We start from the raw sequence: 6,413 nt of genomic DNA, 5'->3' as shown, positions 1-6,413 counted from the left end.
TCTGTAACTGTACCCTAAATTAAATCACACTTCCGTTAACTGGCCCTTCCCGAATTGGATCCTGCTCACTACATTTTCTCAGCAGCTTTTCTCACATTATACTGTTGCATTACTCTCAGTAACACAGTCCTCTGTACAAACAAAACGAGTTTTTTTTATTGAAAGTCCTATTCACCATTACTATTCTGTGTATGTAAATAAAAACTGCACATGAACTTCTAGAGGGAAGGACACTTCTCGATTCCAGTGATGCATACCTGCCCGTTGGAGGCAAATGGCTACAACATATGTGTTTCCAATTGTAAACAGTTTGAAAAAGCTAGTGTGGATGGAGATCAAGTTTATTTTTTAAATGAAATTGTTGTAGATGCAGTCTAATTTAGATAATGCAGCATCCCTTATTGTTACTCTGTTAAGAGAGAATACCCAGATTAATTTATTTACAGATAGGAAAGTAAATTCTAGTAGATTTTATATTGTTGTTTTCCTTTTAGTATTTCTAGAATGTCCAGTAAGACATGTAAATGGATACAAGTCTGATTACTTTTTAATTATCTAAATATAGTTTGAATTTGGTCTTTATGTATTCATAAATATGATCTTTATTAATTGAAAGGTGTATTTAAGAATATAAATATTAAAACTTCTGACCCCACTTTCTCCTCCAGAATAATGGAAGTGGTATAGAGAAGACAATCAATCAAATCCAGTTTTTCAGAACGTCAAAGGCATTGACAAAGCAGACCCAACAACTGATTTTAATGCTAGTTTTTTTTTTAAGGTAAGGAAGACAGAAGTTTAAAGGTAGGTATTCATTATTCACGTGGTAAATAGTGGTGACATGTTGCATATTCATTAGCACATGCAGGTTAAGAATTTCACTGGACTCTGTATATGTAATGACCTTATGAACCATTAGAAGATAACTGGATGCCAGAACCGGTCCCACAATTAACAGCCGCAGGGAAGGAAACAACAGAAGAGCCCATGACATTGGTCACTTGGGATGAGACAATTTAAAGATGGCAGTTAACATATATATCCTTAGGGCACGAGAGAAAACCTTTAGTAAGACCGGATAATAAATACACAAATTCCACACAGAGGGGAGCCTAGGCAGAAGTGGGGGATACAAACTGGAGAACAGTGAGGACATCTAGATTTAAAATGGATAGCTCTAAAACAGTGTTTCCAACCTCGGTCCTGTGGACCCCTGTGGGTGCAGGTTTTTGTTCCAACCAGCTTCTGTTTTAATTGGACCCCTGGGCTAATTAAGTGATGTGTTATTTCCCAAGTTCTGTGTTTTGGGAACAATAAAGAAATTAGAAAACTAAGTTTGGTAAATTTATGTATATGTATATACAGTGATCCCTTGCTATATCGCGGCTTCACTCCATTGCGGATTTTAAATGTAAGCATATCTAAATATATATCATGGATTTTTCGCTGGTTTGCGGATTTCTGCGGACAATGGGTCTTTTAATCTATGGTACATGCTTCCTCAGTTTGTTTGCCCAGTTGATTTCATACAAGGGACGCTATTGGCAGATGGCTGAGAAGCTACCCAATCAGAGCACGTATTACGTATTAAATAAAACTCCTCAATGATATACGATATGCTTCCCGCACTGTGCTTCGCACTCTTCAAAGCTCTAACAGCCCGTATTGATTTTTGATTGTTGGCTTTTCTCTGTCTCTCTCACTCTCTCTGACATTCTCTGCTCCTGACGGAGGGGGTGTGAGCAGAGCGGCTGTTTGCTTAGAAGATACAGACACTCCTGTAAAAAATGCTGAAAGACTACCTTCACATTGATCCCTTAATTGCGGCCACTTTATCACGGGTGCTTCGTATACTTAAAAGCCCGACAGTCCTATTGATTTTTGATTGTTTACATTTCCCTCTCTCTCTGACATTCTCTGCTCCTGACGCGTGCACTCCTTTGAAGAGGAAGATATGTTTGCATTCTTTTAATTGTGAGGAAGAACTGTCATCTCTGTCTTGTCATGGAGCACAGTTTAAACTTTTGACTAAAGGGTGTTATTTCATGTCTAGAGGGCTCTAATAATGTTAAACGTATTTAGAAGGTTGTAAACAGATTTTCTATGCTCTAACTGCGAAAATATTAGATTTATAAATAAAGAATCCTACTTTGTGGAAATTCATTTATCTGTCTGGAGCGGATTAACCGTGATAAACGAGGGTTTACTGTATAACTGTGCAGAGAATATTTATAAACAGTGTGGTTGAGTTTCTAAGGGCTTAAAATATATATAAAAATAACCATACAAACATATGGTTTCTACTTCGCGGATTTTCACCTATCGCGGGGGTTTCTGGAACTGTATGTATGTGTGTGTGTGTGTGTGTGTATATATATGTATGTATGTGTGTGTGTGTGTGTGTGTGTGTGTGTGTATATATATATATATATATATATATATATATATATATATATATATATATATATATATACATATACATACATATACAGTGCATCACTTTTTCCACATTTTATTATGTTACAGCCTTATTCCAAAATGGATTAAATTCATTTTTTTCCTCAGAATTCTACACAGAACACCCCATAATGACAATGTGAAAAAAGTTTACTTGAGGTTTTTGCAAATTTATTAAAAATAAAAAAACTGAGAAATCGTATGTATATAAGTATTCACAGCCTTTGCCATGAAGCTCCAAATTGAGCTCAGGTGCATCCTGTTTCCCCTGATCATCCTTGAGATGTTTCTGCAGCTTAATTGGAGTCCACCTGTGGTAAATTCAGTTGATTGGACATGATTTGGAAAGGCACACACCTGTCTATATAAGGTCCCACAGTTGACAGTTCATGTCAGAGCACAAACCAAGCATGAAGTCAAAGGGATTGTCTGTAGACCTCCGAGACAGGATTGTCTCGAGGCACAAATCTGGGGAAGGTTACAGAAAAATTTCTGCTGCTTTGAAGGTCCCAATGAGCACAGTGACCTCCATCATCCGTAAGTGGAAGAACTTCAAAACCACCAGGGGCCTCATGTATAAACGGTGCGTACACACAAGTTTTGCGTAAGAACTTTTCCACGTTCAAATCGCGCTATATAAAACCTACACTTGGCGTAAAGCCACTCACTTTTCCACGGTACCTCATACCTTGTCGTACGCAAGTTCTCCGCTCGGTTTTGCAGACTGGCGGTACCCAGCGGCAAAGCAATGCTACTGCTCCTGTGTGATTACACCTTATTTTCCTGGCGTGGCTTTATAAATACACTGAAACTAACCGCATATTGTTTATTGAATTTCCCCTTGGGATTAATAAAGTATCTATCTATCTATCTATCTATTAGTGTAATGCATCTGATTGTAATTAACTTGTAACAATATAATGGTGCAGGGAATATCCATAGTATTCCATATACCATAACTGCTTTAGCGTTGTTACTCACTGTACTTTCTTCTTCTTCAGCTGCTCCCCTTAGGAGATACCACAGCGGATCATCTTTTTCCATATTACTCTCACTGCACCACTCGGAGTATTCATACCACTGTATCTGAGTGTGAATCACAGCAGGAGCTGATCGGAAAGAGAATTATCGGTATACAGCTTTAAGGACACGCTGTCTCAGCCACGGCAAAACGTTTCAAAGCCTTTCCTGTATGGACCTCGCGGTTCAGAAATAGTTTCATCCCAAGAACTTTAAACGCACTTCATCAATTGCTCCTTGTAGAACTGTTTGTAGCCTACTTATAAGTACAATCACCCCAATGTAAACTTGCACTACAGTTATAATATTGCACAACCTGAGCCACTTTATAAAACGCTTATTTACATATGATGACAATATCATTTTTAAGATTAAATGCAGCAAAATATGTTTGTTATATTATACAGATAAAACTTTAACTTTATTTAAATAATCTATATTCTTCACTGGGACTGCCATGAAGGATAGAGTAATTAAACATGTACTACAAAGATATGTCAATATTCCTTAAACGCTTTGAAGAATCGGTGCTCTAAGCTTACAGATGGCTTAACATCTATTACATAGCTGATTGTGTGGCGATCGGTTACTTGGACAAAGAAAAGCAACATATTGATTTGCATATTCAAAGAGGCGTAATTCTGAAAGGAGCTGGGGCATTACATAAAGTGCGTGCACGAGCGTTACTTTTCACGCTGATCGGGATTTATGTAACGGAAGAACGTGGAAGTTGGAATACGCACAGATTCCTGCATCTGGATTTTTCGTGCGTAAGCACATTCCGGCTTTTGTGCTTACGCCATGTTATAGTGCGAGTTCTACGCACGACGTTATACATGAGGCCCCAGGAGCTGGCCCCAGGCCATCTAAACTGAGCGAACAGGGGAGAAGGGCCTTAGTCAGGGAGGTGACCAAGAACCCGAAGGTCACTCTGTCAGAGCTCGAGAGGTCCTCTGTGGAGAGAGGAGAACCTTCCAGAAGGACAACCATCTCTGCAGCAATCCACCAATCAGGCCTGTATGGTAGAGTGGCCAGACGGAAGCCACTCCTTAGTAAAAGGCAAATGGCAGCCCGCCTGGAGTTTGCCAAAAGGCACCTGAAGGACTCTCAGACCATGAGAAACAAAATTCTCTGGTCTGATGAGATAAAGATTGAACTCTTTGGTGTGAATGCCAAGCGTCACGTTTGGAGGAAACCAGGCACCGCTCTTCACCAGGCCAATACCATACCTACAGTGAAGCATGGTGGTGGCAGCATCATGCTGTGGGGATGTTTTTCAGCTGCAGGAACTGGGAGATTAGTCAGGATAAAGGGAAAGATGACTGCAGCAATGCACAGAGACATCCTGGATGAAAACCTGCTCCAGAGCGCTCTTGACCTCAGACTGGGGTGACGGTTCATCTTTCAGCAGGACAACGACCCTAAGCACACAGCCAAGATATCAAAGGAGTGGCTTCAGGACAACTCTGTGAATGTCCTTGAGTGGCCCAGCCAGAGCCCAGACTTGAATCTGATTGAACGTCTCTGGAGAGATCTTGAAATGGCTGTGCACCGACGCTTCCCATCCAACCTGATGGAGCTTGAGAGGTGCTGCAAAGAGGAATGGGCGAAACTGGCCAAGGATAGGTGTGCCAGGCTTGTGGCATCAGATTCAAAAAGACTTGAGGCTGTAATTGCTGCCAAAGGTGCATCGACAAAGTATTGAGCAAAGGGTGTGAATACTTATGTACACGTGATTTCTCAGTTTTTTTTATTTTGAATAAATTTGCAAAAACCTCAAGTAAACTTTTTTTCATGTTGTCATTATGGGGTGTTGTGTGTGGAATTCTGAGGAAAAAAATGAATTTAATCCATTTTGGAATAAGGCTGTAACATAACAAAATGTGGAAAAAGTGAGGTGCTGTGAATACTTTCCGGATGTTGTGTGTGTGTGTGTGTGTGTGTGTGTGTGTATATAAACACAACAAAGGAGATATCTGAGGACCTCAGAAAAAAGAGTTGTTGATGCTCATCAGGCTGGAAAAGGTTACAAAACCATCTCTAAAGAAATTTGGACTCCACTAATCCACAGTCAGACAGATTGTGTACAAATGGAGGAAATTCAAGACCATTGTTACCCTCTCCAGGAGTGGTTGACCAACAAAGATCACTCGAAGAGGAAGGCGTGTAATAGTCGGCGAGGTCACAAAGGACCTTCTAATCACCTGAAGGCATCTTTCACATTGGTGTGCATGGCAGGGTTGCAAGGAGAAAGCCACTGCTCTCCAAATAAAACATTGCTGCTCATCTGCAGTTTGCTAAAGATCACGTGGACAAACCAGAAGGCTACTAGAAGAATGTTTTGTGGACGGATGAGACCAAAATAGAACTTTTTGGTTTAAATTAAAAGCGTTATGTTTGGAGAAAGGAAAACGCTGCATTCCAGCATAAGAACTTTATCCCATCTGTGAAACATGGTGGTGGTAGTATCATGGTTTGGGCCTGTTTTGCTGCATCTGGGCCAGGACGGCTTGCCTTCATTGATGGAACAATGAATTCTGAATTCTATCAGAGACTTATAAAGGAAAATGTCTGGACATCTGTCCATGAACTGAATCTCAAGAGAAGGTGGGTCATGCAGCAAGACAATGACCCTAAGCACACAAGTTGGTCTACCAAAGAATGGTTAAAAAAGAATAAAGTTAATGTTTTGGAATGGCCAAGTCAAAGTCCTGACCTTAGTCCAATCGAAATGTTGTGGAAGGACCTGAAGCGAGCAGTTAATGTGAGGAAGCCCACAAACATCCCAGAGTTGAAGCTGTTCTGTACGGAGGAATGGGCTTAAATTCCTCCAAGCGGTGTGTAGGAATGAGCAAAAGTTACCAGAAAGGGGGTCACACCAGATACTGAAAGCAAGGGTTCGTAATATTCAATAATTTTCCTTAAATAAATGACCA

The sequence above is a fragment of the Polypterus senegalus genome, chromosome 17, assembly GCF_016835505.1.
Source record: "Polypterus senegalus isolate Bchr_013 chromosome 17, ASM1683550v1, whole genome shotgun sequence".
In the NCBI taxonomy this organism is placed as follows: Eukaryota; Metazoa; Chordata; class Cladistia; order Polypteriformes; family Polypteridae; genus Polypterus; species Polypterus senegalus.
The sequence above is the reverse complement of the archived record's forward strand: the minus strand, read 5'-3'. Positions refer to the sequence as shown.